Genomic DNA, 11799 nt, shown 5'->3' on the forward strand with positions numbered 1-11799 from the left:
AAAAGGCTGCCCATAAAATGTAGGCGGCTGCATGGAAAGCTGCGCCATACATCATGTCAACAGTCAAGGAAGTTGGAAAGTCCGCCGCCAAAACCGTAATTCAAGTTGTAAAACCGAAAACTCAGCACAACGCCATTGAACTTGTTACCAAGTAGTTCGCCAAAGCTTTGGCTGGCTACACTCTGGAAGACTTGAACAGGCATACCGGCGTTGTGGACAATCTATGCACTCTCATGGACCTAGAAGGCGAACGTCTTATAGAACTTGTTGAGAAACTGGGCTCCCAGGGATTTGTTGGCTCCACTGATTAGTTGGCGCTTAAAAGACCTAGGATTATATAAGGGTCACTGGAGTGGAGGCTAGGCCACTCTTTTCTATACAGTTCTAAAGCAGATGTTTTACCTCATGTATCTATTGCGACATCAGTCATGACGAGTCGGCCTTATGATACAGTGACATGACGTTGGCAGCTGATGAGCAGTTTTACTATAGGGACTATTCAGTGCACAGCTCTTTTGTCGATGGGTAATAAACACATCATGTTTTGGTCAATTAATTTGTAATTTCATTTCACACGTCCTTACAGCGGAAAGAAAACATAATAGCTATTAAATTTAAGCGCCTGGCTAAAGCAATACCAGAGCAGGCTTCGTAGGATCGATAGGCTCTACTGCATACGTCATTTTGGAGCGAAAGGATCCCCATGATTGTCACATCAAACGGAATTGAAGACATGTATAAGCCGTTGTAAAAAGTGCATATGACGAATCTCTTAGAAGATTTTTGTGCCTTGGTAACAAAGGGGAACAGAAACGGTGCCGACCTAGAGTCAAAATATGTTAGTGAACTTTCTCTCTTCATAATTCTAAAGACACGGTCTGTAAACGCAACAACTTGTCAAAGACGACGAAGCAAGGTTCCTGATGTCATTACGAGTTTTTTTTTTTTCCAATGTTCACCTTGGAGATAGAAAGAGCTAGATGCAGAGTATATCGTGTAAAACGGGAACAAAGGGTGAAAAAAGTCTAATTCTAAGCTATACAAAGCCCAAGATGCACTGTTAGCTTTTGCTAATACCACGCTTAAGTGCAAAGTGTTGTTAAAAATATTTATTCGGAATTACGCCGGGAGAAGTCTGGTCAAGTGTCGCTAGGAAGTTCTTGAGCGTGAAAGGAAACATGAAAGGAACGATTGCGTTAGCAAAAGTGGAGTGTTCAAAAAGGGCTTTCTTCACTCTGATCAGCAAACTGTAATGTGTCCGGCAGTGCTTGTTGTTAGGCGCTTCTGGTGACACGGGCAACTGCCCCCCTGGCCCCTACCGTTCCGTCTCCGTTGTTTACGTGGGTCGTGCAGATGGACGCCATCGCAAGTGCCATCACCAAGCGCAAGTGCCACCATCTTAGCCTCCTCCAAGCTCCTCTGGTGCTTCAAGCGAATAAAAAAAATACCTAGGTGATTTCATGCTCTCATTGAGACACAGTAAAAGGCAAAGTGTGTGGCAAGCGACTCTTTTACTGAAATTGTTAGCTGAATGATTTTTTCGTATAATGCACAGTATTGTGCGTTTTTATACATTTTTATATCTTATAAACTGACACACAACTGCAGTTGGTAAGCAAAAGTTCACGATCACAAATATTCTCATTGACTCTTAACATAAGCAACAAACTATACGTGTTCAAGTTTCGACTCTTACACTGAATACGTGGAGGTCTTCAGCATGAATCTCATATTTAAATGCGTTTCCAGGAATTCTTAGCTTAAGCCTGCCATATTTACGAAGATGCTTGACTGCAGCCGTTTGAAGCGGGCACTAGTTTGCGTTGCTTTACTGAATTTAGCATGCCCACAGCTCATTTAATAAATGTACCGCTCATGGCGACCGGAACACACTACCTTGTTTGCAGCGAAACAGACGAAGCGAAGAAAAACGATAGAGCATTTCCTTTGGCAGCCAGTTAGAGAGAGAGAAGGAAGGTAAACATTTGCTGTGCTCCTTTGTTTTGTTTATAGCCTCTTCAATCCTTATTCGGCATTGCTCAATAGTAGGATACAACTTAAAAAAAAACAGCAGTTGTTAACATTGGGCCACGATCCACGGCGCACTATATTAATCTGCTAGCCAGTCAAAAAAGTAAACTAAACCAGCTTTTTAATGTTCGATTTTATTAAACAAGCCACGTATAAAAATTCTACAGCTTTTAACTTTTTTCTCGCGATTGGCTTCTTGTTTAGGTGAGAAAAGAAGTTTTAACAACGGACTATATTTTGGTCATAGAGGAATTCTGTGCGCCGGTCCTGAAAGTGGGCGGAGCTTCACTGCAGACTTAAGTTTTATCCGACTATAGATTTCTTGTTGCACACTAAAAGAAAAATAATGTTTTCACTCTATGTGTCCCAGAACTGGTTAATAGATACAGCTAGTTGCCACTTACTTTCAACGCCAGCTGTTAGACAGGTGAAAGATCGCAAGAGATTAAGAAGTCCGACACAGCAATGGTACTCGAAACGTGGTGAAGACGATGTCTTCACTTAGGCAAAGAAAGCTCTCATAGGTTGAGCACTGGCATTTTCGGAAATTCGCTGTCATATGGCCGCACATTAATGCACATGTGCGCATGGTTTACAACTAGAGATTTTCCTCAAGAAACGTTTCTAAGGCTGTGCATTAAATGCTGAACTTTCACGGAACGCGTTGCAGTGGCGCCGAGAACGAGACCAATGCGAGAGAAGAAACATTAAGCCGCAAGTTTTGTTGCCCATCAGATTCCACTGTAAAGGGGTAATATGAAAACTGCTTTATTTGCCAAATGAACTTCAGCAAATAGAAAAAAAAAGCTCAGATTCTCTTTTCTGTACTGTAAAGGCCGGAAGTCTACTTAAAGAAGAAAATATTGTACTCAATACGCGTGGTTTTTCATTGACAGAAGGCAGCCGCTACTGCCGCCGATGGCCGATGGTAATTAAGCGGCAGCTACCTTGTTCGCATAACACGGCGTTTTACATTTATCTTGAGGGTAAAAGGGAACGGAGAGGAAAACTTGTAGCATGCACTCACTCGCTGCACAATGCGCGCTCCGTGCCGCGCTGAACCAAGACGCCCTGATGAATTACCGTCTGAAACATCGCTGAACGTAAGTTGGCGCTGTTATCGAACGGTTGTGCAGACGGTAATTGTTTTTCATTCCTTTTATGCAGGTACTGCAAGAAGCGCGAAATGCCGCTGATAGGTTTTAATTTTCCCGCCATCTATAACTAAAAGGAATAAGCCAAAAAACCTTGCTCTGCTTCTCTTCGTAGATGAGTTGGGCGACTTCGCAGGGGAAGTTTTCATAAGTTCACTATGATACGAAGCGCAGGCATGCCCACATTGACGCCTGAAAAATAACTTGCAAGCTAACTTGCGTACTCAATACAGAGGCGCACCACCGCGGCTATCAAGAATCGTAAGGGGAACCGAAAAACCACCTCGGCTATTTAAAACGCGTCAGTGTAGCAGCGCGTCGCTGGCGACTCCGTGCACAAGAGCTCCGTGCACACGAGCTGTTTCACGCTGCCAGGCAATACACACGATCATGGTATAGGGAGCTTCAATTGGTAATATAGAGTTCTAGAATACGAAATGCATCTTTGCTAGCAGTAAACTCATGCATTCTGCGGGACATTATGGCTTATGTTACATCATTCAATATATGCAGACGATATAACTCAACTGAAAGTGGCGCCATCTGGTTTGAATGAAGAGAAAAATTACTACAACAACGTGGCCTCCGCGATCGGATCAACAGCGCCGCGCGATCCATCACAACAGACCGTGGCTCGTTAGGCCTAGGAGCTAACGAATCGTCCAAAGAAATAAAAAAAACAGACTAAATTGATCGTCCATGCAATTTGTGATAGGCAAGTTCGTTTAACAGTACCTCTTGCTGGGCTAGTTGGTGTAACATCGTGTAACAAAAGTAAAAACCATAGGGCCATAGTTAGGTACTTGACAGCAGCACATCAACCGCTTTTTGCTTAAGCACCTAAAGGATTTGCACGTTTCGGACCTTTTTCCGCGAAAAATTCCTTCGATGTAGCCGGCGTGTAGGAGAGGGAAGAGCAGATTGGTTACACGTTCTCTATAGATGTTGTAGGTCTTTTTTACTCTGTGCCCCATTGCGACCTGTTCATTGCTGTTCGACAGTGTATAGAGGCAAGCGGCACTATTGCATTTCAAAACAAGGCAGGAGTAAGCGTTGACAATTTTATGTCTTTTTAGAGTTTTATATTAAGTCCACCTTCATCCAGTTTGACAACCGGTGGTTCCTACAACGCCAGAGCTTTTGCATCACTTCATGTGTCGCGCCAGTTTTATGTAACATTTTTCTCGCATCCATTGACAACATTTCGGCATCACTAACTGACGATGGAACTGTCCTAAACTTTTTTAGATATGTTGACGGTCTTTTAGTGAATTTAAAGAGATATGACACAGGCCGCTATCGGGAGACCATCATGAACATTTTAGAAATGTTCACACAACATTGGAAGGGGCTCTGTTTCACATTAGAGCTTCCGCAACAGGACTGCCTCCGATTTTCGGACCTTAACATTAAGCTGGGGGACAAAAGTGCTTGCTGGCGCTACCTACCTAGGGCCAAGAAAGATTTTTCACCGTTCTATTCGGCTCAATCAAAAACTGTTAAAAGCTGTTGCCACCCTTTCAATGGAATCGGCACTCCTCAAGTCGTGCCCTCACATGATGCGGGCGAGCTTACAGGGTGAGGTGAATAGACTGCGTAAAGCAGGGTTCCCTAACCACGCCTTGGCTGCCGTGACCGAGGCACTGCTGCAAAAACTTAAGGGTAAGCCAAAGGGGCAATGCCGGAAAGAAGACTTCGGCGAAGCCAAACCAGTGGTGATACCGTACAATCACAAGGGGTCCCACAATTTAGAACGAGTTGGAAACAAGTGCGGAGTCCCCATGGTTTTCTCCGCCCCCTGAAAATTCGCCAAGATGTGCCCCAAGGTTAGCAGCGGTGCCAATTAAGGCTAAATCTGGGTGTGGAAAGAAACACTCGAATCCCTGCATAAGATGTGCCACGGGAGTGGTCTACGAGATCCCCCTCGCATGTGGCAAGGTGTACGTCGGCCAGACTGGACGCTGCGTAAACGAGCGTGCAGGGGAACATAAATGGTCGTTAGGGAACGCATCAAATTCGTCCGAAAACCTACCCGCCCATTGCCGCTCCTGCATTGATAAAACGAAAAAGACTGTGAACCATGACTTGGCGAGAATAAAATTCTAGCTAGAGGAAAAGATAGATTAGCTCGGGAACTGGCAGAAGCCTTTTTTATCAGAGAGAGAGGTGGCATGCGCGTCAGCACCACTTCTACCTCCCTACGAGAAAGTGAGTATAGATTGCTAAAGAATACGCGATAATGAGTTGGTTTGGTTTGAGTGTGTGTTTTTTGTTGTTGTTTTCTTTTTTCTCTTTTTTTCCTTTTTACTATGCAAAAAACGTGCATGCGTTCACCTTCTTCGGGCTACATATACGCAACATGTGGCTTTCAATAAACATAGTTGGAGTCAGCGCCCGTCCTGTCTGGTCTTTCTGTGTGTTTGTGTAAAAATTAGCGCTGTTTTTACTTTTGTTTCAGGATGCTATAGGCAAAATAAGACGAATCAAAAGCCCCGTACCCTTATAGCCAGTTCACGTGCCAAAAAACACAAAAGCATTGACGAATTCACTTCGAAGCGAGAGGCTCGTCATCAAAGCGCGCCACCATGTTGGCTGTCCTTGAGGATATGTTGGTGTTTGAAGTCACGACGTCGGTTCCAGCGACCCTTCGATCACCGAGGAGGAACTAAAGGCAGCCATAGGAGAAGGCCCAAAGAATACGGCAGCCGGAAAGGGCAGAATAAATAACGCTACCACTATAAACATGGGAGACACGGCCATCGCCAAACTTAGCAAGTACCTAAGCGAAGTCTGAGAGAAAGGAATCTTGCCGGCGGAATGGAAACATTGAGAGATAATTATGATACCCAAGCAGGGCAAAAGACTCAAAATCGAAAACCTCAGACCAACTTCCTAATCTCCTGCCTTAAGAAGATATACGAGACAGTGGTCAATGAAAGGATCACAAACTGCATGGAGGATAAGGGATATTAACCTGATGTCATGTTTGGCTTCGAACGGGGACTGTTCACGCAAGATGTACTCCTACAGTTAAAGGAGATAGTCCTCACTGAAATACCAAGAAGTGGAGAACACATAGTACTAGCTCGCAACATAAAGGGAGCCTTCGATATGTGGGACATGCGGTCATTATGGAAGGTCTGAATAACATAAACTGTGGGAACAGGGCCTTCCGATATGTCAAAGTCTTTTTTACGGAACCAACGGCTACGATAGGCATCGGAAACAGAAGATCCGAGAACTTCATGGTGCCAAATAAGAGCACCCCGCAAAGCTCAGCAATATCACCGCTACTACTCAACGTAGCGATGATAGGACTTGCGAAAGTACTCGATGAAATAGAAAACTTCACCTACGCAATGTATGCAGAAGACATAACAATGAGAACAACCACAGGCTTCCTAGCAGCAACAGAGCAGCTACAAAGAGCGATCGACAATACTGAACAACATGCCAGGGCCAGAGGACTATCGGGCTCAGCAGAAAAATCAGAATACCTAAGAATAAAAGAAAGTACACGAAAAATGCGATTCCCAAATTGCCCTAAAACTCTAAAACGAGACAATACTTTAGAAAACGGAAGTCAGAGCGCTTGGAATGTAGCTGAAAAACACAGGACGATGTAGCAAAACCATCGCCTCTCTTAAGAACACAACAGAGCAAGTCGCTAGAATCGTGCGAAGAGTCAGCAGTAAAAAGAAGGGGATGAAAGAACAGGGCACCATAAGACTCATAGACAGTCTCGCCACGAGCAGTGTAACGTACAGTCTTCCCTACCACGAACTAAACAAGCAAGAGACTCCACAAATCGCCACCATACTACGCAAACGGAAAGCGTACAAAACGGCGCTCAAACTTCTAACGTCGACACCAACCGAAAAGCTAATGACACTAGGAGTATCAAACACCTTCGACGAACTACGAGAAGCCCAACGTAGTGCGCAACTAGACAGACTCACTCACACCAGAACAGGAAGACACCTAAAGGAGAAATTAGGGCTACCCCTGGGCACAAAAAAGGATAAGGAGCAGATTATTAATGACGACAGAAACAACATCCGGGTAAGACCCATACCCAGGCACATGGACCCCAATATACACCATGAAAGTCGACAAGCCAGAGTCCGAGCACTCATCAGGGAATTCAGCGACAATCCCAGCGTAGTCTACACGGACGCAGCAAAGTACCGATACCAACGCAAAACGATCGCAGTTGTAACAGACGAAGGAGGGAAAGAATTAACCAGCGCAACGATAAACAACCCTAGCATAGAGGCAGATGAAGAGGCGGCCATTGCTCTGGCAATTTCGCAGGCAACGCAACAGGACAGAACCTCACTATAGTGACGGACTCTGCACAAGCATGCAGAAACTACGCAAGAGACAGCATCGACAGCATCGCCAATAATATTCTACACTCGACGTGAAGACACATCAACACTAAACATAATATAGTATAGGTTCCGGGACAAGAGGGGATGAAGGGCAACGCAGTAGCAGACGATTTATCTCGAGGGTACGTCAACCGAGCAGACTCAACACATTGCGCCACGGGCACCTTTGACCCTGTTGCCCCCACGTACTCAGACATACTCGATCTTTACAGGGGTCAGCGGAAACGTTACCCAGCCCCACACAAAAGGCTATCCAAAGAGGAGGGGGTAGACTGGCGCAGACTAAAAACCGGTACCTACCCGCACCTGCAGAAACTACACAACATCTTGCCTACACAATATGCAGACGAATGTCATTGGTGCCAGGGTAAACATACACTGAAGCATGTCACATGAACCTGCCCAAAGGTAGACTTACAGCCTAAAAGGAACCACCCGAGTGTGACGCAGTGGGAGCACTTGCTGGCCAGCCAGGACGAAGAAGTGCAACAATTTTTCGTACGCCGAGCCACGTTGGCAGCTGTCAAGTGCGGCATCCTGTACCAAGGAGCGGCCACGGCGCCCAGTGTCCCTTAAGGGTGAAGAACATTTTGAATTCGGCGCCAATAATGTTTTTTTATATCGTTACATCCATCCTACGACCCTTTTCGCTGCATCCGAACCACCACATGCACTTCCGGCGTTTCGACTAATCAGGCGTGACCGCTGCTGCAGATTATGACGTTTTTATTGTGACACAAACTCTGAGCAGGGGCCCAGTAATATGTTTTTTTTGGGCGCGAAAAAAAGAGTGTAAGAAATGTTTTAGCCTTAACAAGCGGAGATAGCCTCCTTGCATTTTTTTTTGCCTTTCAGCTTGCTGAGTTCTTTACCAAAGCATTGTTTGAAGAGATCAAGGCCAACTGGGAAAAATGCGTCGAAAAATCTGTGAGCGCAGTCCACAATGCCGTCAAAAAATTGGGGATGGTTTGAAAAAATTGGGCGAAACCGTGGTGGCCGTTAATAAGGTGGTCGCGTCGCCCGTCACGGCGATTGTAAAGGCAGGCAGGCGCGAAGCCTCTTTATACCATCAAATAGAACTATGAAGCCTTCAAGACTCTCACGAAGATTTTCGACAAGTCTGTGGTGAGCTACTCTTCCAAGGACATCAAAAAGGCGGTAGACTTTGTGGAGCAAGTGAGCTAACGTGTCGATGTAGTTGGATGCCAGGTCGTCGAACAGGGTAAAGAGCTGCTGGGTATTTACGACTACAAATTTTGAGAATAAATCTGAAACTTCCTTTTTCACCGAGAAGAGATGACTAAGGAAAACGTTGGCTTTCAGCTAGCGGTTTTTGCACAAGTCGCTGTTGTGATTTAAGCGTTTTCTATCCACAGGTACAGCTTACTCGTTCCGGTACATGCGCTCAAAGCTCAGGCAGCAAACAGAATGAGCACAAAAAGTTCCTTCCACAAGTCTCGATACATGCACTAGCTACTTGTGCAAAACCATTGCACTCAGGAAGAAAGAGTTAGGCTGAGATACACTACCACTAAATTTGTCTGCGGCTTAGCTCGGCTACGCCAGGGTATCCGTAGCGAGAGGTACATTTTCCTGGCTGAGCTCACTGTGGTCACTGTATGTTTAGCAGTGAGAGACATTGGATATACACATCTTCTATTCATTTTGCTTGACAGCGACGAAGACTGCGTGATGATCTGTGAAGTGACATGCAGCGGTCTCAATTTTGCCGATAGAGTATATCGATTTGGTAGAATCTCTTTAGTATAAAGCATTATAGTAGTTCCCCATTGTGTAGTCTGGACATGATGGTCAGAAGCTAAATTAAATTCAAACTATTCTTTCATACACTAAGAGAGTGCTGTCTTCTGTTGGAATCACCTCAAGTCACACACAACTGCGAAACAGTGCCGTAACCAGGTATACACGTGGAAACGCCTTGGATAATAATGCCGCTTTCCAGAAGCCGAACACAGCAGGATTGGGCATTATTCACCGCGATCGAAGGGAGATGTCTTGTTTCACGTACACACAGACTCCAGCGTTCTTTTTGGGTTCAAGCCAACTGCCAGACGACAACCTCAGGATCGGAACAGTTAATATCATATTCTCTATACCGCCGTTTAGCAACGGCTGGCTGGACTCTCCTTCTCTGCATGCATGTCAAACGTTGTGATACAGACTCCCACTACATCTCCGCCTTTTATACGCAATCCTGCGTATGCTACGCGGGGTTCGGGTGAAAGAGCGGCGAGGCGGCGACGAAGAATGCGGCGCAGCTGTAGGGTCTCTCTGCTTACCATGGTATCGGCGCATGCGCACAACTGCTCATCTGCGTGACGTCACGCTCCTCTTCGGTTGCCGTGGTAACGGCGCATGCGCCCAACTGACCTCTCCCGTGTACCGCGGAAATGCTCGACTGGTAGCCCGGTGTAGCTCTCGCTACAATACCATCCTAAAATGCTTGACATTGCGCGCGGTCTAATAGTTGCTGGTTTCACGCTTACTAGATTTTCGTCGCTTTTAGAGGCAGCGTTCTATAAACGGTCATTAAATTCATTTAATTCTTGGAGAACATCAAATATAATAGAGTTTTCAAGCGAAAGCTTTAACAGCCTCGTCTAGCCAAGGTATTCAGCGATGTACATTTGACCTTCAAGTAGAGGAGTGGTGGTGTGTCAGACACGTGATGTACCACTTGACTTGCCGCAGCGGCAGCCGCCACCGCTGCGCCGACAAGCGCCTCGCCAGCTGTGTCCACGTGGCTAAACACGTGAATCGCCGTGCGCTTGGAAGACTCGGCGCCGCTTTGCCTGCATACGATCTGCCGCCTCGCAGTTTCTCGCTATGGATGAAGCGAGTCGGCCGGTACTGTCTACGCCGTCGGGACGGTCTCGTATACGACGGGCTGAGTCTAATCATCTGGCCGACGCGGACAATCACGCCAAGTGTTTAGCTAGAGGTAGGGAAGGTAAGCGTGCAAAGGGAGCGGCAGAGACCGACGAAGAACGCAAGCGTCGACTGGCTCAGTGGCGGTAAAAGGATGCCGAAAGGCGGCAGCGAAGAATTTCAGAGGCAGCCGCTGCTGCTTTCTGCCTCCGCTACGACTTCGTCTTTGGGGATGGACGAAGAGGCTGAGTCCAACCTGGTTAGCAACGCAGCATAACCACGCACAACAAATCATTCGCTTGCATAATCTGGGTTAGCCGAGCTAAGCCGCAGCCATTTTTTGCTCAGAAGATTGCAGAATGCGCGCTAATATTTCTTCTCCTGGTATCGAAGTAGTCATCTAAGATTAATTTTATTCCCGCGGACCGATGGCCACTCCAACATGTCTCCTTTTGTGAGATAGAGCACAAACAAATGTATCATGTTCAGGAGCTTGGAGCAGCAGCTTGGAATCAAAAAGTGTAGACCTGTCTAGAAACGCTTGTGGAGGGCGGAAGCTACAGACAGAGGTGCTTGATTTCACGTACCTGTGACGTACAATACTTCAAATCTGGATAAACGAATCAAGGTTTGCACTGCTGCCACCATATGCCGCGTGGCGCTGAACACCAGGATAACAGCAGGAATTTTGAATATTCGGTACATGCCATTGACTTTCTGTGGCCGTCAGAAATGGTTGATGGGAGCGAAGGAAGCAATTTATTTAGTCACATTTCGCAGCGAGGACGAGCAGCAGGCCGTAGTTATCACCATGTTTACTCAGACTGTGTCTATCTGTCTAGGTCTCAAAAATTACAAGTTTAAAACATACCCACTTAGTTAAGGGGTGTTCGCTACAGGGGGCCAGCAAAGTGCCAGTTGCTAAATGTCCAGCAAAGCTGGGAACTGATAGAAGCGACAAAACATAGCATGTGGGAAAAAAAACAGCCCATGTCCACCATTGTATTATGTCACTTGTTTTCGCCCACATCAGGAATTGAAATCAGAACTTTATAGGCCCCCTGCCTTAATCAAGTCACCGTGATAAAAATCAGCAAGCGTATAATTTTATTGTGCTAAAAGCGACTACTTTATTTAAAATAGAACATTTAACAACAACCTTTTTCCTCCTCTTCTTTGTGATTTTCTCAACATGCAGCCTGTTAGCCCCCCCCCTCACGAAGGCCACGGTCAACCAACAGAATCGCTCGGGAAAAGAGCGTTCATTTTACTAAACAGGATATAACTAATTGATAGAGTTGACCGCTAGCCGGCGACGAATGTCTGCGATT

The sequence above is a fragment of the Amblyomma americanum genome, chromosome 3 (genome assembly GCF_052857255.1).
Source record: "Amblyomma americanum isolate KBUSLIRL-KWMA chromosome 3, ASM5285725v1, whole genome shotgun sequence".
NCBI lineage: Eukaryota > Metazoa > Arthropoda > Arachnida > Ixodida > Ixodidae > Amblyomma > Amblyomma americanum.